The following is a 24,711-nucleotide window of genomic DNA, read 5'->3' as shown; positions in this document are numbered from 1 at the left end:
AACGACAGTTTAAATTCCATGAAAAATACAGACGCAAGAACTGACTGTAACGGGACCGTACTTACCGAGGGCGAAAATTGAGAACCAGCATCTTCGACCTGAAGACGCTGGCAGTAGTGCCAGCGAAACTGTACTTCGCCACAGCAACCGACATGGTAGTAACTAAAAAGGAATAATTTCAAATATCCGGATTTTTGACATCAAGTGGACACGAACGGGAACAATTATTAAAGACGGGAAAAGGGAAGCTTCGCCATCATTGGCATCAGATGACTGAGTAAATAGCTGGTTACAAAAGCAGCAAAGTGTAAGGGGTGTGACTTGAACTCTTGCGGATCGAGCAGCAATAGTGCCAAGAACCAAATTTCTACCATAAGTTCGCCCGTTATACCTTTACTGATAGAGGTGAGAGTTCCCCGCACCAAAAGCGCCTCCGGGCATTAAGAATGTCCAATTGAGTATTCCTTAAGAGGGCGCATCACTTCATCTCGATTAGTTGCATTTTTTCTTTTTCCGTGACGCAATACTACTTAATAGCTTCTATTATCAACTCAATATTTTTAGGGTGCATAAAAGAGGTCGTTGCCAATATTCTCTCGCATCTCAAATTTAAAATTTATTCCATCAGGGGAATACTGAGATGTCATTCACTCAATAAGTAATTCAACCCGAAGGTAGCTTGGCTAGGTATGGGTTGTGATCCCGCAGACATAACCTTAGGCGTCTGAATATCGCACAGTCATGGCAGGGGGGACTCTCCTATCCCTGTGCCGCCTGGCACTTCGAGGATTTTATTTTGAAATTCAAGATGATAGCGATCGATAGCAATGCCTCTGGAGTGGGAGAGGTGCGTCCTCTTATCCACTTTCGCTACAAATTCTGCGTCAATTTATGCGTGTACGCATTTTATATAGTGAAATATTTCAGTTTCTTCACATATCAATGATTCAGAAAAGTGGTGTGCAAGAATTCATCAAAACCACTGGACGGCGTCGGAAACTACACTTTCAGACACCACGCCACGGAGTCACGTCTCGTACATGTTTCCCGGGATGCAACAATTATTAGAGACGCGGCAATAATTGCGCATTTGCGCTATGAAACATTTATTTAATGATGATAAGATAACATTTTTCCTAATTTACGATCGGTTTATCTTGGAATTTGCATTGGAGAATCTCCTAACATTAATCAAGAGTTTTTTTTTTGCGCCACACATCGTCTTCCGTAATTCTACAGCAGACAACCAAGTAAACTTGACACATTATTTATTCCTTGTCAGCAAAAAAATAAAATAATTCCGTTTTACGAAGGGAATCCTAACGGAAATAAATATCCCCGTGTATAATCGCATTAAAATTTAATAATCCTGATGCTTTTGCATCCGATTTTTGTTTATAAAAATAGCGGGAACGATCAAAATAGTATGAAATTCATGCACGAATAATCCACAACACGAAAAATCCGCAACACTTTTAATTCGCAGTCGGATAATCGGGAGTCTTTCTGTATCATGACATGTATTACCCACTGATATCTTCATCATGTCCTCACTAAAGGAAGGACCGGCATAAAAGAGTGTGAGACAGCTGGGTGCGTCCGGGGACGTATCCGCGAGAGAAGGGGAGAAAAGAGGTGCGATGAAGAAATTGGCAGTTGTGAGCGTGTAGAAAGGTCAGGAGGGCCCACGGGGGTGGCCCCAAACACTCCAGAGGGCCTTTTATAACAATGTTTCTTCTATTTTCTCTCGTTTTCTCTGATGACTCATTAAGCTTCAAACAAGGGAGCGGCTAGTGGTGGTGCAATTAAATTGAAGGAAGAGGTCATCGCTTGTTCATGACAGACAACGAAGCTTTAAACCTATATTTGAATTTATTTAAAAATGCCGGGGGTTTGGCAAATAATGGTCACGGGGTTAGTGTGGTGGTTATGGTGTTGGCTTCTCATCCTGTGGGACCACGTCCAAAACCTGGCCATTGTAGAGAGAGGCGGCACGATTAGGTTCTTTGCGAAGAAAATTAAAAGTAAAGCGCTACGTCCGTTGAATGAGACGCTAAGCTGTAGTTCCCGTGGCACTTATCGTTAAGATAAGGCTGACGACGACGCCACCGGGTTTCTCTTCACCCTTCCATTCCAAGTGTTTTGTTTTATCTTTTTCACGGAGAAAAAATGTAATAAAATACAATTACCATATGGAAGAATCCAAATTGAATAGGACCAATGAATTGAAGGATCTAGGGGTCAGCAAAATGTATTTCACCACACATATATTGAATATTAGCATAACTACATGTAAACTGTTGGGCTTTATGCACCGCATGTCAAAATATTTTGATTCTGAGATGGTACTTAAGACATTGTATAACTCTTATGTAAGAAGTAAGTTGGAATATGGGTCAGTTATTTGGAATCCTTATTTAAAGAAACATATTGTAATGCTAGAGCAGGTTCAAAAGAGATTTTTAAGATTTCTATATTTTGTATTTTATCATGTGTATCCGCTTTTCGAAAATTATGTTTGTTATAGTGATTTGTTAAGAGTGTTTGGTCTCCACACCCTGCAAAATAGAAGAATCTTAAACGACCTGCTGTTTCAGCATGATGTCATCAATAAGGGCCTATGTTATGAGTTACTGAAGGAAATAAAAATAATAGTTCCAAATGTAAATAGCCGGTATAAAAGAACATTTTACATATCAAAGGTTAAAACAAATTATTGTTCCAAAACGCCAATACGAAGGATTTGTGTACTATATAACAAAAATTTCAACGATCTAGACTTGTATCTAAACAAATACTGCTTTGTAAAAGATGTTAAGAATATGTTTCGCAACTGTGATAGTATTTAGTTAATATTTTTCAGCATTTGTTAACATTATTGTTACTATTTTGTGGCTGTGACCAATTTATTTTCAATTTTTTTGTAGTTATATTATTGTAATGTTCGCCCTATAATTATGTATATGCTGGGCGAACATTTAACATAATAAATAAATAAATGAATAAATTCCTACTCTTCCCTCATATCGCAAATGACCTCAACTATCGATCACCCCCTCCAAATACTATACTATACGTGGAAATTAATACATTTTCCTTTTACCTGTTCCGCCATAAGGGAGCGCCATTAATCAATAGTCAAAAAGTAACTAAAATACAAGCACTACTCAAGAAAATCGTGATCTCCTTGCGCGTCATGTAAATTTTGGTAACTGAGAAGGCCACTGAAATATTTTCTCAGAAACTTGTACAATAATAATAATAAATTTATTCCAACCATAATTTTAGACAATTACAAAGTATGACGAGTATTTGATTGGAATATAGGTGCTCCATTGGGAAAAAAGAACATGGTTTCAAATTTATTGCAAAGACATTTTTGCAATAAATTTGAAACCATGATTTCTTAGACCTAAAATTTCTCAATTCCATGGAATAAAAAATCCTGATATTTAAATGCTTTTCATAATTATTTTATGGCTATTAAATGACCTTCCTATCATTTTCCTGAAAATTGGATGACGAAAAAGTCCATATCTCCCGAAGGGAGCGTATAATACTGTTAAATGATAAAATTATATAGGGATAATAACCAGATGTGAAATGCTAACCTACAAAAGAGAGCCCTTCGTTAACAACACGACATCGTTATCATCGTTATAAAGCAAACCAATCGCTTGCTCAGTAAAAGTTTGAGTTCGATCTAGTCACATTTTCATTATTTTATATTTAGATATTGGTGGCTAACAGCCCGCTTATAGGACTGTAATTTTGAAGAACGAGAATTTTCCCCCTTGAAAATATGAAAGTCAGATATCTTTTGTATTGGAAAATGCCAATCATAATAATTCATACTTTTTATTCACATCCTCATCGATCCACTACTTCTGTAAAAAAAACCTCATTTTGTGAGGTGGCGACGAAGGTACGACACAATTAAGGAACGACCCTGCCTGTTATGGTCCTGCTTACCTTCCATAAATAGTCACGCTATTTATTTACTACACACGTAATAAAAGTGACCTAAAAAAATAAACTGGTTATCAAGTCAATTGCCTTATTCTCTCTCACCGTGCTCATTTCAAATTAAAAGTATTTTATCGCCTACGCCGCGTCATTTTTTATAAATACGGCATGTTTAATCCCAGAAATCGGGCGAAAGATAGTGCATAAACAAAACACTTGGATAAAAAAGGGTCAAAAACCACCTGAAGAATAAATTTAACACCTCCTTTACATGCCTCAAGAAACTATTGCACGGCGTCTCCAGTGCATTCACTTGTTTTCGCCGCAAACGGCGGAAAGGGCCCTACGCTGATGTAATTGAGATCTCCCAAGCGGAGCCCATCCCAGCACCCTCAAGTCCCGTGAAGGAGAGGAAGGCGGCGATGAGACAGTTTTGGAGGGACCCTCAGCGGAACGAGTCTCGGGGTGAAGTTGGCGGGAGGGAGAGAAAAAAGGAAGAGGAGCAAGTTGTGTGGAGAAGTGGAGTAGGAGTGATACGAGGTGGTTTTTTTGAGGGAGGTGAGGGATGGGCGGGAGGAAGAGAAGGCTGTCCAAGATGGACGTTCACACACAGAAATGCCTCGGGATACATATGTATGCATCCCACTCTGTCCACATACGTTCATCCTTTATATATGAGCGTGGGGAGTGTGGGTTGAAGAGAGTTGGTAGAGGAGAGCTGGCCGTCCCATCCCGAGTCTGAAAATTCTTTGCGCCATGGGGAGAGAGAGGAGGGTTGGGAGGAGCGGGGTAAAGAGACGGAGGAGGATGGGGAGAAAAGTGTTTGTCCTTGGCTGTCTCAATGCAGGGCTGGGAAACTCATGAGTGAGAGTGGTGGGGTCGAGGTGGAAAGGAAACGGCTCGCATGTTTTACCCTGGGATTCATGCCCCGAACTACTGCTTTCAATCGTAAACAGTCGTAACGTTTTAATGAATTGCCATGAGAAAAAATCCCCTGAACCGGGAATCGAACCAAGGTCTTTCCGGGCCACTGCGCACACCACTACGCTATCCAGGTTCTTTCATTACCATGGCAAATGTTCCAACGCTCAGAGTACTATGTGTTACGTTATGAGACTCAATAAGATTCTCTTCTCTTGTACTCGGTACAACGCGGCAGGCTTTGAAATATTATACACAGACTCAACGTTCTTTCCGATTTTACTGAAAGATTATATAATTGCTGCGCAATGTCAAAGATTTGCGCGATTAAATTGAGTTGTAGGCTTTCTCTGAATCATACGAATATGGCATGTTCATTCCTTCCTATGACGTTATTTCATTTGAGGATCTGTTAAAAAAAATTAACCGTACCTATTTCTATCTTTCATTTCGTCGGATTTTCTGCCGGGTTTGTTAGATTCTTGTCAATGCCCTCTGGGAAATGCCAATCACTCACTTCAAAATACAAGCTAAAATGCTCGTGGGCCTGATATAACATTCCTTCAGCACAACGATGAGGAAACTAATAGGGCTGTGTAAAGCAGACTGATCTCGCAAGGCAGCTCATTTCATTTCGCGTTGCTTCCTTTGCAGGGGCACTGTTCATCGCGAAAAACTGATATTAATGCGAAGCTATTAAGACAGAAATATTTTGCCACTTTCTAATAATTTCCTAACTTTCGAGCTAGAGCATTTTCACCTGATTATTATGAGGAACATGGGTACCCATGCGTCTGGAATATATATCGCACTGTGTTTAACTGGGTGAATTAATTATTTATCCATTTGAAAAATTACATCAAGAAAATAAAGGTGGGTGCGCCCTATACAGCCGTACTTTTTTAAATAATGTCTGCAAGCACGAAGAATTAGCTAATTTTTCGACTGGACTGTCGGCGATCGCTAGAAGAAATATGAACGCCATTCAGTATTCGTCTATTGACAAATAACATAAATAATTTATTGGCCATCGGTACCCTCAAAAATAGAATTCGCTGCCAGCTATATAAGATCAAGAGCCAGCATCGCAATGTATGGGTTAAACCAACGTTAATGAGAGCTCCGATTAATTGATCTTTAAAGCCGAATTATCGTCGATATCCCCCACACTTCGCTCGAGAGCCAGACCAGGACATTAGGAACATTATTAGAAGAACTAGTGCAGGAAACGGGACTTGGGCTAACGGACGAGAAAGAATGGCGAGAGAAGCAGGGCAAGGTGTCCGCAGGGAGAGGGCGAGAGTTTCGGGAAAAGTGGGGAGGGGGACAAAAGAAAACCAGGGGAAGGGATTGCGACGGTGGTGCCACTGAATACATGTGTGTGTGAGAGGAGGAGAGGGGAGGGAAGAGGCACTAAGCCGGAAGGAAGGTCCACACGCTGAAGAGGAAGGATGGCGAGATAAGCGCGAAGAGAGAGGCACGCTCGAGGGGAGTTGAGAGGCTGGGTGGGGGCGGAGGGGGGCGCTCGCTTCACGTCTAAATTCACGGCGAGGAAGAAGAGGGACCAACCCCTCAGGTCTGGGCAATGTTTCAAATAAAAGTGTTTTAAAATACGCATTTGAAATACATTTTTAATTAGTATTTGGTATTTCAAATACACGACCTGAATGTATCTTGTATTTTGTATTTCAAGTGCAGGTTTTTGGTAATTTCCCATTCTTAAATAAAAAATACATTTTTTAAAATACTTTTGAAGTAGCTCTGATAAAACTTCTGTAACATTACGTTTCAGAGATAACGTAGTCTTTGTATGAATCGTTTTACTCATGTTCGCAACTACCCATAACGTGCCAAGGCAGGTTATATTTTTTAAAGATTTTTTTTAATTTCCATGCAAATGTATTTTGTATTTTAAAAGGTATTTAAAATACTATTTTATAGTTTGTTTTTCAAATACTCAAGTCTAAGGTATTTTGTATTTTACATTTAAAACACATTTGGATCGATATCTGTATTTTGCAATGCAAACACTCCGCTGTTAGTATTTTGCCCATCCCTGCCCCCCCTCACAACACTCCCACGAAGATAACCACCTCGCGGATACATTTTGGCTATGAAGGGGGAAGAGAGTGAGTCGAGACGAGAGAGAACTGAAGCTGAGGGAACTAAAAAGACCCCTTCCCTGAGTGAAGGGAGGGGGGCGACAAGAGAATGAAGAAAATGACGGAGAAAATAATTTTTTTCGGAAAAATAAGGCAAAAAGGGAAGAAGAGAGGAGTAGTTCGCGGATCTTTATTTTTTTCGTGGGAACGAAAAACGTTGGCGAGGAGATACATCCGGGGAAAGATGGCGTTGGTGTTTCGCGGGGGAGCACCGCAAACACTTGCGGAGGAGGGACCGAAGAACCACTTCTACTAGGGCGGCAACGACCGCAAACCGAGGCCTTGTATATTGTGTGGCAGTGTGTGGGCATTATATTTATTCGCTCGCTCTCACTCTCTCCAGCCAGGGAGCCAACACTTTTCTTTCTCCCCAACGACCGCTCCGAAAACAAGGAAGGAACGTTTTCCGCCGACTCATCCCCTCGCTTTCCCCCTCCACTATTTTCGTGTCCCTAATCTGAGTTTGAAATGTTCTCGGAAGAGGAGAAGGAGGGAACCCTTTTAAATCTCCAGCACGTCCTTGTGCCTACCCTTAGGCCCACACCAAAAAGTCTCTTTCCCAGCCCAAAGCCTTTCATTACCCTTCCTTTGTGATCCAAACTTCCGATATGCTTATCGTCTTCCTCCCGTAATATCTTCGACGCCTGCCGGGAGCACTTTGCCCCCGAATCTCTTCGCGGAATGGATGAAATATGGACAGGGTATAATATTGATAACGGAAACGGAGAGGGGACTCGGAAGTGATTCAAGGGGAGAAAAAGCGAGAACGAATGGCGATGTTTGAACTTGGAGGAAGAATGATGTAATCGTAAGGAAGTGTTTATGACCCGCAGTAAAATTCGGTTATGACAAGAACCTGGCAGTATTGCCCTTTATGACTGTATTCGTAAAATTCGCGGGCATAAATAAGGGTACTTCGACGTAAAATGCAGATTTGGACGTCAACGCCCCGTGTTATCGCAGTAGGATATCCAATACAATAACGTGACAAGTTTTATTGGATAAAAGGATCACACTACATTACAAAGGACCCAGAAAATTTTATCTATTGGTATTATAGCATAAAAGTTAGATAGCCTTCATTTCATAAAAAGATAATTATTGTTCAACAAATACTTCATTTGGGATACCACACCGCTGCACATTGCCCAATTGGTGAATTTTATTGCTTCGCGAAATCGGGGCCTTAGAGCATAAGTATTTTATTTCATTATACTTTTATGTAAGTACTTCATATTAAAATGCTATCAAATCATTTGCATGACAGTAAACATCTGATTATTAAGTTACCAGGAGAGGAACGCGGCATATATTTCCGCCATTGTCCCTATTTTCCCCTGTCACCTTTGCGGTGACCCTATTGTAACAGTGAATTAATCAAGGAGCACCATGTCTACCGTTCAAATTACCAAATTTAAATTACCTCAAATACAAAGAAACGCGAACCATAGAAGCAACTAGTCACCATTAGATCACTGATCATTCACCGTTATATAACTTGAGCAACGGAGAAAGCTGATAATTTTTCAAAAGCAGTTGACGCCAAGAATAAAACTAAATTTCCCGGTAACCATATTATTTCAACATCACTGGAAATTATGGCTTTTTCCAAACAAAGAATTCCTATTATCGCATAATGAACGCTACTGCTGTATTTTTGTCTTACGTCTCGATAGTATTCAAGATCAAGTACTGCATGAGGTAGGGATAGAAATATATCATACAATTCATCTGAAACGTGCTCGCTGCTTCAACCGATTTCTTCCTCTACAAACGAAGCACGAAGGTCCGCAATTCGAATAATATCACGCTGATATTGAATATCTCAATGAATGATCACGCTTGGCCTTTTGCTCAGTGCAAACAAAAGAATCAGTTATTACCAAATCGAGGCTACAGTATCAATTCGAATTAATCGTAGTGGGTGAAGGGAGGAATACATTTTCACCAATCTTATCACGAGTTACTCCCGATTATTAACCCAGCATTCGACATCAAAAAGGTAAAATTTTTTAAATTATTAAATTTACTCATAACGAAATAAATTCTGGTAATACTCCACATTCATTTTAATACAAAACCCGACCCAGATTTCGGTTATTCAGAGCTATTTTATAGCTAAATGCGCTGAGATAATTGTACTGAGTTGCCGAAACAGGAGTAGATTTATCTTTTGAATAGGTATAGAATGTTACCATTGTTTTTTTGGTCATCAATCAACAATAATTCCACAAGTTGACGCCGGTAACTATATCCCAAAATAGTAAATTGACGTTAAAAACGGCCTGAAGGAAGCAAGGAGTGCGATTTCTTTGAACGGGTAAAGCGCCGGAAACCAAGAAGTGATTATATCCGGCTGGAGCTCTGCGCTCAGGTCGCGGCAGAGCGGAACCATGACCGAAAGCCCTCGAATCCCCCACGGTCCCTCTCTTAAGGTCCAGGAATGGAACCCGGGGCGCCGACCCCGAGGGAAAAGAGGGGGAGGGGGTGGTGTCCACCTCCGGCCGCGGAGCGATTGCCCCGAAGCAGGGCCGGGAGGGAGAAGAAGTAGGGCAGTGGGAATGCCTGGAGAAGAAGAAGAAGAAGAGAATGAGGGTGTCCGGGGAGAGGATGGAACAGGTAGGGTGGGCTAATGGAGGGCGGGAGATCCCTCAACGCAACGCAAGAGGGCGGATTTAGGAGGAAGGGGAGCTGGCGGTCGATATTACTTGTTACCAAGGGGAGGAGCGGAGGTTGGCCGGAGGGGAGCGCCCGGCGAGAGCAGGGGGGATGACTTTTGTTGGGGAAATCCCGCGCCCTCTCCCCTCCGCTAGAGGGGGAGGTGGGGAGGGCCGCGAATACCTGCTGTGCCCGGGATCTGAGCCAGAGGGGAGGGGGTAGAGGGGGCGGAGGGAGGTGTTTCGGAGGGGGGAAAGTGTGGGGGGTTTGCTGGATGGGTGTCGGATGGAGGAAATTGAAAAATGTGGCGGGGGACGGAGGGGTTGGCCCTACTTTCGACGTGCGCAGACGTCCACGCCGCGTCGGGGGCCGCACGTCGCTCGACTGGGCTTCGCTCGGCGTTCGGCGCCCGAATCAAACGGGTCTCTCTGCACCCGGGACGAGTGCGCGGGTCCGGGGAGAAGTGAATAATGACGTCCTCTTCCTCCTCTCGCCTTCTTCATTAGCCGGGCGTATGAGGTCAGTCGCTCTGCCGCCGTCCGAGACGGTCCCGGCTGATTATGCGGCGAGAGGGTGCGGGAGGCACGGAGATGGGGAAGACGACCGACCCTCGTGGCACGGAGCTGTTGCGCGCCTTTCAAACCCTCCATTGCATTACTGGGTAATATCCAGTGCTCCGTGTTTGGAGCCTCGGTCTTCGGGTCGGCCGGAAATTCCCAATGTCTGACTCACGAATGTTGTTCACCCCCTCCGCTTTGAGAAAAACCTCGTTCACATCTATTTAATTTGAGTCAGCATGTCGTGATCATGAGGTTTTAGTGCTTGAAACTCGCTTTCGCTCGTTGGGGGGGGGGGGGGGGCTCCAATAAAGGCATACATTTTCTGGCCACTCTGCCAATTCTTACAAACTTCGTTGAATCATATGCCGCAACACCGTATCTGCCTCCATAACTGCCTCTTGTTGTAGAGATAATAATTCACTAAATAGTGATTTTGCATGATTTGGTCAAAATTAGAAGTTCTCGGATCGGCCTGAAAATAGGTTTCTCGACGTATCACGTGGTTTAGATTCGAAAAGTTACATTTTTGAAAAATCTATTTTTTGACCACCAAATGTGCCTAAAAAGTTGAGGTATTAGAGGCAGTTGACAATGCTATTATAGATACAAAAGGTAGTGTTTCGAGAATTTTTTCTAGAGTTTCAGACGATTTTGAAGTGGGTCGATTCTATGACTTTTTGTCGTAACTCGTTTCGTTCTTCCTAATAATTTGTCTCTCATAATAGTAAATTGATTTTCCAAACGACCTGAAGGAAGTAGCGCGACCTTTTTGAACGGATAAAGCGCCGGAAACCAAGGTCTGATTACATCCGGCTAGAGCACTGCGCTCAGGTCGCGGCTCAGCGGAACCGTGACCGAAAGCCCTCGAAACCCCCACGGTCTCTCTCTTAAGGCCCAGGAATGGAACCCGGGGCGCCGACCCCGAGAGATATTATCCTATTATATCCTATCAACTATAAATATTATTTCTGAGCTGTTAATGGTGGAATACTTTACCTATTATTCTGAGTCGTTATAAGTCATATTACACCATTCAAGTTGTTGTCAATATGAATTAAATTGAGAGTATTAGTATCTTTCCATCTCGCCGTTTGCCGACGAATGACGTAGAAGTGAAATAGATGACCCTGTGATCAAATACCATTCGCATCTGGCATCTCTTCAACTCGTCTAATATCACTAATGTTGAATACCATAGCGGAATAGTGGGCGAAACACCGTTGGACCAGCTCAAAATAAGTTTAATTACTAGATAACCTAATGTCAATTTTAATACATTCTGGGTAAGTTTTTGACAACGCAAGTTATTTCTATTCTACGATTAGGAGAGTTCCAAAGTCTCCAACTCTTTCGTAAGCTCTGTGGCTTCCGTTCGGCCATGTATCCCACTCTGTCTGATTTTCCTCAACAGAGATACATGCGAGCGGAGATTTAAGGCTTGGTTGACGAGTGAGTTTTCTCTTCTATTGAGTCCCGAAGATTTAAGGATTAAAGGTATATTTCTCTCTCTAGGGGTCGCCGAGATAGAAAGGGTTAAGCTCTCACTTTCCGCGCTTTCAATTGCAGCGCTGCTGCTCAAGACAGAGAAAGACCGAAATTAAAAATGGAAACAAATTTTATTTTGCATGATTTAACTCTGTTTCTATCCCAGACATTTCCCAAAAAACTGCCCGCATTCTCGAAAACCAGCTACAATGGAAAGACAAATTAATTGCTTGTATTTCTCCTGTCCCGAGACACAACCTCAACGTCTTTATCACTTCCTACCATCACAGGAAGGCACTTTCTACAGGAAGCCAAGTATAGCAATTTAGCAATAGTATATATTTTAACGTATATAATCGAGACCAAAAAATATGATTCTTATCTTCAATACTTTTATATTCTTCTGATTCTTTGCTGATTGTAAACCTTTTTTTCGTGTGCTTCCACCACTATCGCTTTGTCACGCAGTCTGCCTCTTGAATACGAGACAAAACCAAGGACTGTCCTCGATTCGAATAATTATACGCCCAAATTAATGTAGAACACGTGATGATTATCAAAGATTGGCAATAACCCTGAGATTGAATTTATTTGGAAAGCTCGGTGTTCCTCATATATTTCCGAATATTTACGGAATAATAGGGAATCTGCTGTTTTGTAAAGCATCGCGAGCGAGGAATATGAGGCTCAGGCAAATCACGGCAAAAGTAGGTGGGGAAAAACTTGAGCAGGTAGAGAATTCAACTATTTGGGCATCACATTAGAGGAAAACGGACACAGTAGCAAGGACATCAGGAAGTGAATTGCACTAGCAAAGGAGGCGTTCATGAACAGGAAGGAGCTTCTGAGAGGATCGTAGAGAATCAAAGTTACCATTTTGAAGGTTAACGAGGTGTATTGCGTGAGGTGATGACGACTGGGTAGGGTATTTATAAATAAATATGACGTATCAAGCGGAATATAGAGGATTTGTGATTTGTTGGTGATGCATAAGTATTTTCATCATTCATGGTAGAATAGATGTTCTCTCAATTTATTTTAAAATTGTAAAATATGCTATTCATTAATTGTAGAATACGATTTAGACCATTATTCTACCCTTCTATCTTCTTATTAGACTATTTCTTATGAATTAAAACGTCTTGTGATGCTTTGTACGGACGGAAGACCTATTTGCGTGGGAGAGGTGTGGTTCACAACTCTCCGTAGCCCCCGGTGACCTTATTTGCTTGTGGTGGTGAAGCACATTTACGATCACCATTTCCAGGAATGTCGATGGAAGCGAGTTAAATAACAGTCGGCCCCGCTCCCCTAAAATCCTCCGCTGATTCTTTGGACAGTACTTTACTTGGTGAATTGACATGCGACGCAACTCCTTGGGGATGCAGGGGAGGTTATACAAATGTCACCAAATATTACGACGTGGGGGTGGGATCAATAAATAGCCTTAATTCCTCACGATATTTGTGAACCCTCCCTTACCCTTGCTGCAAACTCATTAGTCATACTAACCTCAATCTAAACATATTGCCACGCAGATATGATGGTTTACAGGAAGCTCTACTTTCTACCGCAAACTATTTTCGTTTCTAATTAGTATTGATATTTAAGGGAGGCTGCCGATAGCTTCGATCATTTCCACCACGAATAAAAGGTAGGTAGAAGGTAGGTAAGCGAAGAAAGGAATGGTAGAGTTAAACCCGGAATCGGAATTAGCCTTTTATTGACGAAAACTGCCAAGCAGGCACGTAGCGAGAAATTTACTCATGGGCAAGCTTCGGTGGTATGCGGGTTGCAGACAATGATATTTTGTTGCCAATTTGCAAACACAGGAAAACCATACATTTCCTTATCGATTCAGTATTTTGTTTATATAAAACTGAAAGTTCTTCATTGGTTATTCGTAGATATTATGAAATGTAACTATATCAAAAAATGGTGTTTTCGAGGATGGATGCTCTTGGGCAAGTGGTCTCCTCAGCAGGTGTATCGCGAGTAGTCGCCACAGTGGAAAACATTTCGGGATACCACGGGACCAAGGCTCAACGCCTCACCCAACGGATGGAATGTTTTGCAAGGAATGCCCCCCATTAGCCCTCAAGCAAAGATCGGGCCTTCTCAGAAATATTTCTGCTACCACCCGGATTTGACACCGGGCCCAGAGAATGAAAAGTTAGCGATGTTCTAATGATGATAACCACTATAATTATGCATAACCTTTTCTCGGGTTTACTCGTGGGTGAAAAATCTAAGGCAGCCAATAAATTTTTCTTAGATTTTCATACCAGCGCCGAAACCCGAGCAAATTTTATTCATTCTATTCGCCGGGAAAGTGTTAAATCAATACACTACAATGATGATGAAAATCACACGTTACTTGTATAGCCCTTTTTTTGGCGCGATTGGAGTTCGAAAGTAGCTCTAATATTTGGTTTAGGTACACCTGCTCCTGATTCCATGCAAAAATATTTTTAAACATAGGCTTAATTGATTTACCCCGTCCTATCATTTCTTCGGGATTTGGCGAAGTCTCTCAGCTTTAAGTAGTGAATTTTAAATAGCGCATCCTTGGGACTCTTTTCCACTTTATTAACGCTAAGTGAGATGAGTGAAGATGAAAGGGAAAGGGATACTAAGAATGCCTTCAAGAGGACGAAGAAATGCGCAGACATAGAGGCTGAAAGGCCAAGCGATTAAAGATGTAATGGTGAACGCTAACCTGGGTTTAAAAAAGTTTCAACGAAAACAAAATGAGGTTTTATAGCCTTCAAAGTTTCTGCATTCCAGAAAGTTTGGTGATGCTCTTAAGTGGACGTTTGAAAGTTTTTGCTGGAATTTGAACTCCTAAACTAAACGGAAAAGAATGCGCCTTTGGTAAGTAATTCTGGCCAATCGAGCAAGCTTGAAGATAAACTTTACGTTTTCGCAAAAGAATTATGGACGATTTAAAGTTAAAAGATTATTTAAAGTGAGGTTAACACCCAAGTCCCAACAGCCAGGGAATTGGGATAGCCAAGTTGGGGGTAAAATGTTTGAACTGACACTTGGTAAAAAAATTTTATAAATGCGAAGCAGTTTATACGTACCGTGCGATATAGACCAGCACTTCTAGATTAGGACTCAATACCTTACCCTACCGCAGTACGAACCATTTTCTTAGAATGTGGAAACTTCAGGGAATCAATAATTAACAATGATTATCATTCTTATTTTCAGGGACAAAACTCAGCGGAAATAAGCTGTCTCAAACATTGATTTGGGGTTCGCATGGCTTTATTTAAGAGAGAATTCTCGTAATTTGAGGTGTATTTGCCAGGACTGAAGAGCTGTGTGTCATTAAGTAAATTTTAGATAAATTATTAAATATTATGCTTGAAGAGCCTTTGGTTGCAAGAAAAATGAATGTAACGAAAGCGTTTTACATTTGCATAGGTGTAAACTTTGATTAAATTGAGTTCCTGAGTTGCCTTTTACTTACTTTTCCTCTTACGATCATCAATAATTAACTTTGAATATATAATACCAAAATTCTCATTCACTTAGATTCTTCATCATTTCTATCTTGACACCATTTTCAACGCCTTGTAATCAACACATCATAAATTATACGCTGACTATTCCCAGATGCATTGTGGTTTCTATAATTTCAACCTGAAGCTATTTTTTAATGTACCTCATTCAACTCCTCTGAATCATCATTACTCTATATTCTCATCCTCCACTAAATAATGCAGTTTTCGTCAGTAGCCAAGAGCATTAGTATAGGAAATTCAAATCTTGATCGGAAGGGGGAGTTAAGCTGTTGACGTTTCGTTTTCTTCCCACCCCATTGCCTCCCATCGCTTTTCCTTCAGTATGTGATGAAGTCTTATCATTTTAAAGTTTCCGATGATTTGTGTGATTTAATTTACGAATGAAATCAGAATGTGTACCTTTTCGCCAAAAAGTCCCGTCCAGTGAAATTGTTGGGAAATATATAGTTTTATTAAATTCGCTTATCCAATAAATTTCCCTGGACAGAAGAATACATTTTTAGTGAAAAAATACATATTCTGATCTCACTCGTAAATTAAATTGCACAAATAATTGGAAACTTTAATAACATGAGACTGCATTACATAATGAAGGGAAAGACATATTAGGAAATGGTGTGGGAAGAAAATGAAATGTCAATAGCTTAACCCCACTTTCCGATCAAAATAAATAATCACACCTTCCCGCATTTTTAATCGTTTTGTTTCGTCCAAAGGTTTAATTAACCACAAAAAAATCTTCCTCGAGTATGCAATGAATTCAAGGCTTCAGTCCCGCAGGTTCGTTGCAGCAAAATACAACATGGAGATCACGTGCTAGATGGCTATTCGCTCGCGACTCTATTCCTTTCACGGTCGGCGCTGGAGGGGTTCTCGGCATGTTTTGGAGTTATCAAAACGACTTCAACCGCCTCTGAGCGAGGTTTCGGATCCGGCCCGATTAAATACGCTGAACTCTGCAGCTGGACTTGAGTCAAAAAGAAAGTTAGGATGAAGGTCATGCGGATATCGTCCGATATAATCTGCCTCGAGAGAAGAGAATCACCGAGACTTGGATATTCGGAATCTACTTTCAACATACTCCTAGGTCTAATTTTTCTGAACTTTAAAAAATATTTCTGGTCTTTTGGAATTTTCTGAACGCTTTCAAAGCGACATTCTAAGTACACAGTACCCGTCGACAACCTCCTCCGTGCGTAACTATGCTTTATTATTAGAAGCACTCATAAAAAAGATAAGAGCGGTAGCCGGGGACGTCAAATAAGATAAGTCTTGACAAATAAGTGACTTGTCTGCCTCTGTAGCAATCATTGATTTTTCATAGACATAGGGTTTTTCACTTTTTTTAATTGGCCTCCTACTTCATAGCCACCGTTCTGAATGTTGAGTCTCAGGATAGCAATTGTCTATAGTAATGCCCTTAAAGCCTTGACAAGAATGTTTAATGAGGAGACATATTTCATCTAAATGTCTAAATGAAAAGCGCCATGCGCCACATTCTTACTGTGAACATAATGGAAAAAATATAAGTTGAATGCGTTCTTGCAAGCGCCAGAGACGAATATTCATCGCTCCCTGCGCATCAAAGAATTGAATAACGCGAAACTGCTGTCAAGGGAAATTTTTTAAATGAGACATTATTTTACATAATGATAAAATTAATTATTTTAATCCGGAGTTTTATTCGGTAGTGATAGTATCGGATAAGGAATTCTGTTCCTTCTGGGAAAAATGGTGTGAAGGTAGTAGGTTCGTCGGACGGTTCACAGAGGGCCTTCAAATTCTTGTCCCTAATGATAAGAGAAGCGATAAAAGTTGGGTCGAGTCACAGGTTGTTAATTCCATATTCCCAACGTTCCACTTCAGATAAAACACAAAAGGAATTTTTATTTTTACTATTATGTCTATTGACCAGAGAGGCGTAATTAGAGGAATCCGTCAATGAATGGGAGTCCTTCCAATAAAACCTTGTTCGCTGGAAAAAGTCCGTATTTGAGTTTTCCTGATACTGGATACCGTCATAAAGAAAACTAATTTTTTTTAGCAGAGTGATAGCGGTGGAAAAAATTTTATTGCGATAATTCTTGTCTCCATTTTACATACTATGAAGAACCACAACAGAACTCACCATCTTTCGCTCGACGGTTTAGTTGCTTGGTTACTTATTTACATACCATGACCGAATAATATGGCCAATAGTGTTTAATGGTCGATATGTATGTAGTTTTTCTTGCGTTCCCTAAGTTTGAGATGCATGCCCATCTGGCCGAAAGTGCAGTCGTAGGTAGTTGAGTGAATGTTGTATCCTTGATTCATTAGATGACCCCTACAGTGGATTCGGGGGTCCCAGGGCGGGCCCCGCAAAGGATACGCTCTCGAGGACCGGGAACCAAGTCTGATACTTATACGCCCGTGCCACTCGAGAGGGGGAGGACAGAGGAAGGAAAAAGGAAGGGAGGCATCGCCGCGATGAGAGCCCGACGACACCTCCAGGGGAAGGATAGGAAAGGAAGGGAAGGGACGAGGAATCCCGCACCGTCACAGAGGCGGACGGGTCCTACCACTAACGAAACCAAGCGAAACGCTATTAATGTTCTAACGACCTTGGAGGATCATTCTATGAGGAAGAATGATCCAACGATCGAATCGTTAGAAGATGACCCCTACAGCAAATTCCACGTGAAATTGTGTTAGCTCTTACATACAGCTAAAAATCCTGTAAGATAGAAATACTCAACCCCCGCCGTACACCTCGCCGCGCTGCCCCGCCGATGTGGCTCGCAGGGTATCATGTAGAAATACCAACAAATCTCTTATCGTCGAAAGTGATGAAAACAAGTTATCTACCGCGCGTGAATTCCTCCCCTCTTGTCCGTCGCCTGTGTTTCACCCTCCTTTCCCTCATTTTCTCGCCACAACCCCTCATTAACCCCTCACCCCACTGAGTAAATGACAGTAGGCCGCCAAAGTTGTCGAAAACTTCAAGGCGAGGGTTGGAGGTGCACTATTTGCGACTTGGCATGGTGCGAGTCGCTTTCCACGGCTTTGTGGCGTAACGCTTGAGTTGGAGAACTTAAGCGACTTGTTGGACTCGGCGACGGGAGAACTTGTGTTGAGAAGGCGGTCAGCATTCACAGCCGTCTTCTTCCTCATGCCTCACAACTAACTAAACGCTTGGAAATATCTGGAAATGTATTTACGGTACACTGTGAAAATTCACAAAACAATTTTACTACCCATAGTGGCGATTTTTTTCAAATAGAAGAATACGCTAGATAAATGTAGGTGTTTTCCATTAGCGCTTCAAAATTAAAGACTATTTACCGATTTAAATAAATGAAAGATCGTAGCACTTTTCCACAAGAATATTTAATGCGTACAACGCGTTTCGGCTCACTGAGCCATCATCTGGTACGAGACACTTCAAAACATTTGAAAATCCCTTTTATACCCTTGAGAAAGGTAGGTAGTAGAGAAAAGTAGGAGAGGATTTGACGTCTTTGAGGATGGGGGGTGGGAACGGGCGTACAGAGTAGAGACAGTGGGAAAAGATACAACCACGGGATGTGGAGAACCCACGTTGGAGGGAGGGTTCTAGTCATAACTGTAAAATGACGACACGTGGGGAAGAACCATAGCAAAACGGGAGGAGGGGGTGTTGAGAAGAGTGAAAAAAAGGGCGGGTTCGATGCAATTTTCTTTCATGGATAGACGATATCAGGGCTGTTTCGACTCATTTGTAGAAAATCATGTTCAAATTGTAAAATAAATCTGCTTAGCAATACCAAGTGTAGAGAAAATAATATGGAATGGTACAAACTGCCTTATCATGGTGCCGTGTCCCAAAAAATTGGGAGTGTTTTATCGAGGGATCATTTTAAAATACTCTTCTGTAACTCGAATAATCTGAGGGTTTTCTCAGTGATTCAACCCGAAGTTAGATTTGGATAATGGTAAAGCTCACCTCAAACGCCAGCCTCGTTGGCGGCGGGGTCAAGTCCTTACCTGACGAACAAGAGGACGCGGGTTCGAGTCCCACCTGGTTAGGTTACCCCTACCTACGGCATGGTTGTTCGTGCACGTTTGAAGTTCGTCGAGTTTGTTGAAAACCCCCATAAGCCGCAGCTGTGCGAATTTCACGAATTTCGGGTATTGAGCCCTTTCCTTTCCCGGGACCACCTCACACTATGCGAATTTTTGTTTGAGGTTGTCCGAGTGGTTTACTCGACATTTGAATCCGGGACCCTTCGATCAGAAGATAAGCGCTCTAGCCACTAAGCTACCACCCTCACAAGGGTGAAAACATTTTTAAATAACACGAAGGACAGGAATTACCCCTTGGATAAGTTCAGATTCGACAGATTGACGTGTAAAGACTGGGGAGCTATATATTTGGGTCGAAGGGGAAGATTCTTTCGTGTTAGGGCCAAAGAACACCATAGATGCCTCCTTTTAGGCAATATCTCACAATTTCATTCTACAAAATATTTGCTAGAGGAGGGGCATATAAGTAAACCCAATCTGGATATACTACACAGGAATGAAAAGGGTGTCAAATGGCTTTAGGATTATTAATGGGAAGCATATATTTCTCAGATACCAGACTTTGGGAATAATTTATAAATTATAATAATTTTGATACTTACTCAATTTATCAGTTAAATCGATTTTTTATAACGAAACCTATCTGCCGTAATTTTCTGCCGAGGTATAAGTGGCGTCATCAATCTTTAAGCATGACATATTGATGAGATCATTTACAGCCAATTATCCGCGTATTATTTGTGATTCTGCCGCGGCAAACTTTATCTCATATTGGAATAAGAAAGACGCAAACAAGGTTTTCCTGTGGAATCCTGTGAATTTCGAAGTTTCGTCGAAATGTTTGAGTTCTCTCTTCATTTACTCAAAGTTCCAAGACCACCCAACTTAAAAAGACTCTCCCTTGGTGTCAGTGCTCTAAATGACGTACGGCAAAGTTCAATTCACTCCGAGGAATGAGTTGCATCGCGTGTATCTGAAGTTTGATCAATCTGCACGCGGTGGTGACTATTTACACCATTTCTTTAATAACCATGAAAGTAAATATTTTAACCCAGTATGATTTTGATTCGTTAAACTTTAGTACGAGGGTAGCCTTTCAAGTGTCGTAAATAGAACGTTCCTTATCACCTTGCAACTATATATGGCGTTTATAAACAACTTTTTGGGTTGGTTAATGCCCAAGCAAAGTTTCAATAAGATCGGACTGATAGTTTTAAAACGGTGGCGTGTCAAAATTCCCAAGTCACTGTACGAGATGGAATTCAGTCATGAACAGTACCGCACCCTAATTTTCTATAACTTTCTACGAAGCCCTCCCCAGCAAGAATGCGTTGCTGAGCTTTTTGTTGTTTTTAGCGAAGAAGCACCATCAAAGACAAACGTTTATCGCTGGTATGCAGAGTTTCAGCGAGGACGCTCTAGCCTCAGTGACGAACCACGTGCAGGGCGACCAAAAACCGCCGTCACTCAAGAAAACGTGGATGCTGTACGTAACATGATTATGGAAGATCGTCATGTTATACACCGTGATATTCAGGCGCCATTGGACAAATCAGGGACCTCAGTTCAAAACATCTTACACGAAGAGTTAGGTGTTAAAAAATTGGTTTTCCGCTGGATACCGCACCTCCTCACAGAAGAGCAGAAAGCAGCTCGAGTCAAATGGTGTCGAAATACTCTAAAACGATTCAGCTTAGGAGCATCAAAGCGCGTTCACAACATCGTAAGTGGTGATGAATCATGGATCTATAGCTACGAGCCTGAATCAAATCGCCAATCCTCAGTACGGGTCTTCCAAAGTGAGCTCAAACCGACAAAAGTTGTTCGCTCGCAGCGTTCCAATAAAATGGTCGCATAGTTAGCAGCCAAATCAGGGCATGGAGCGACGATTACCATTGAAAATCAAAGAACAGTCAATGCTCAATGGTATACGACGATTTCCTTGCCGGAAGTGATCGCAGAGCTTCGGAAAGATAATCCAACTGGACGAATTACGCTCCATCATGACAATACAAGCTCACACACCACTCGAGTCACAAAGTCGTTTTTGGATCAGCAAACATTCGAAATTCTTGATCATCCTCCAAACAGCCCGGACTTAAGCCACAAAAAATTTTTCGCATGCCCCAGAATCAAGAATATGCAACGAGGAAAGCGCTTCCTGACGTCTGAAGAAGCAGTTGATGCCTACAAAACAGCCATTATGACTACTCCTAATTCGGTGTGGAATAAATTTTATAACGACTGGTTCCATCGAATGCAAAAGTGCATTGACTATCGTGCAGAGTACTTTGAAAAACAACAAAAATATTGCGTTATTGTACCTCTCATAGTTTTCTTCATTCTCGACACTTAAAAGGCAACCCTCGTAAGCAGCGCATTAATCCGTTCTTAGATTTCACTATTTGAGGAATTGATTTCCCGAAAAGCAAATCATAGCGATACTTGTGCTAAATGATGTGCAATTTCTTGAGCCAATGAAACAAAAATTAATTTAATCTTAAACTATATACATTATCCTGTCTCGAGTTATTTTTCTGTCGAAATGACATTTATCTGCTTCATCATAATTAATTATATGAATTTATCTTCGACTTTTAATGGAGGTCTGAATATTTTCAGTGAAAAGTATTTCGGAATGAATCTAAGTAATTAAATTTGATAACCGAAGACAGTAACGATAATTACATCTTGGCTGGTCATGAGCACAGGGATTTACTTCGTGATTGCTGAGCAAACTCCATCTATCGCTCCAAGTATAGGTCCGCGTTCGGTTTCATCAATTAGTGATATAACGTTTTCAAGACAAAATAAGCTGGAGATGGAATTCTAACAGAAATTATTTTGATTGTTGATTGAATTGATATGATAATTTTGATTCTCTCTCCTTTTCACCTTTTCGATAGCATGGCAAATGGATATATCTTGATAGAACAGTATGCGCTGTTGGTGGAATTCTTATCGGGTTCACCACGAGACAAAGTTTCATGACCAAAGATAATTTTACCCGGTGAATAGCCCAAGAAAATTTCCTTAATTCTTCCAACAATACTTTCAATTTAATGGGTCCCTGGAGTCGATGGCAGATTTAGCCTTCGATACTTTGGAACAAAATATCACATATAATAAAATACTGATATTATATTATTCATATTATTACATACGCCCGAATCAAAACCCGGTGGGAAACCCGAGAGATATTTCTCGAAACCGGAAAACAATATAAAAAAACAAATTCTACATTCCTTCAACAGATTTTCTGTTAAAGCTCATGTCATTTCAAAATATACTCTTTTTTTCGTTTTTAAATTACGTAATTCACGCGCGTGGCATTGAGGATGCCTTTTCCACCCTCTCCCATTAAGTTGGTAGAGGCCTGTAGACACACGTGGATGTTGATTACAGGCCATGCATACTTCCCCCCTTGATCCCCACTCTTTCCCCGCCACTCCTCACCCTGTTTTTTCTCGTACTTACTCTCCTTCTCCAGCCTCCAATCAGACCCTCGCTCTCCTCACGAAATGGAACTCAAAATCATCTCCGCTAATACGGCAACCTTCATCTCTCCTGAAATTTTACAGCTCCCTTTTTTCCTATCACCGAAACTTCGCCGTCTAGAAAAGCAGTGAAAACTTGTGTCCCCATCTTTTCTATTGGACGACATCTGCTGATGATTCTCGCACCTGCCTTGTTCTGTAATCGAGGACTGAAATTTTTTTGGATAATCCGATAGAATGGAATCCTCCCGCACAACAATATTAGGCTAATTCTACCAGGAAAAATACAAATTTTGATGATTCTCTGCGCGGAAAAAATGCGATCGGTATTTAAAAAAATTCTGTATGGACAATAAGACAAAAATTCAACAATAATTTTTAACGCCTTAGCTTCATATTCTCAATAGGGAATGGCATAAAATTATACACATGAGAGAGAGATTATATGTATAAGAGAGACACAATCTGATAGTAGACCTGATTATTGAGGTTTAAGAGACTCTTCGATCTCCCACATAGCCCTTGATTCCATTCTACATACCTTTCCGACCCTCATGAGTACTCCATATGCCGCCTCCCAAGTATAAAAACGCCATCAAAAACCTCCATACAACTAGTGGAGTGGGTAGTCCATTGGCAATACTGCTTTTCATAAAACAAACTGTCGGCCAATTAAAGATGCTAGTTTCCATAATTTGATTGAGGAATCTGTAACAGCGTCAACAAAAAATATAATGGAAATAGTAGAACGCCAGCATGGTCGTCTATAACGTATCAATAAACAGAAAATACCAATCAGCAAATCCAAAACACTAAAACGTCAAACAAATGCGACTGCTCACAGAAAACATCACATTAGCTTTCAATTCTAATTAACCGCTTATGATGAAGTCATTTCTTCCTCTTTAATCCATCGGCTGAAGAAGATTGTACTCCATCATACGGAATTCCGTCAAAATGGGCAACTTGCTAAATCTTTCCGAGTTTATTAAACCTTTATTGATTTACTTTGGAAAAATAATGTGAATATGCTCGACAATTCATCACGCCTTGGTGAATCCATTTGATCCCAGGATATTGGTCTTAGTAAAGAAGGATTGATGGCAAAGATCTCTCGAATTTCACAACGGCATAATCTCTCCATTATTTCTTCTTCCAACGTTTCAACAGGAGATTTTCTCATCTTCTTCCAACATTTCTATGATGGGCGAGTCGCTTGTCGAAGTGCTAGGAGAAGAGTTGGAGAATTTGACCCTATATGAAACCCGAGAAATCATCGTCTGTGTTGTTCTCCGAGAAACCACCACACATTCTATTAAAATTACACTATAATCTCTGTAATCCGGACTTCCCGTAATCCGACACGACAAGGAATCCGGCGGGCAGGACTAGCGACCTCACTTCGGCTAATATAATTTCATTAGTTTTAAATAAAAGAGTTTTCGCTGCATGGGTAGTAAGTATGTTTTTATTATTATGTATGTAGGTATTCCTTAATTCATAATTTTCATGAATTTTTGGTTAGGTGACCCACTGAATCTGGAAAATAAATGTTCTTTGCTGAGTCACAGTGGTGTCCAGGGTTTGTTCTGTCTTTATCGACCTAAAGTTGGTTATCTACCTTGACTCACACCCTGAGAAATAGGGAGAGTTAGCGTCGCTTTATGTATGTATGTAATTGCAAAATTATACTTGACAAAGCTTTTGTGCATTTTGCTTGTTTCCCTTACGATGTCAAAGTGAAGCTTAAGTTTACCGATCGTCAAAACCCGTACGTTTTTCATATACAATAGGACCAAAAATCGTTAATTTAAGAAATTTTCTTGTGATTATTAGGGATTTCCTTCATTTCCTATGTATTTCATAACAACCGATTTTTGTGTTA

Source organism: Ischnura elegans, chromosome 1 (genome assembly GCF_921293095.1).
Source record: "Ischnura elegans chromosome 1, ioIscEleg1.1, whole genome shotgun sequence".
NCBI lineage: Eukaryota > Metazoa > Arthropoda > Insecta > Odonata > Coenagrionidae > Ischnura > Ischnura elegans.
The sequence above is the reverse complement of the archived record's forward strand: the minus strand, read 5'-3'. Positions refer to the sequence as shown.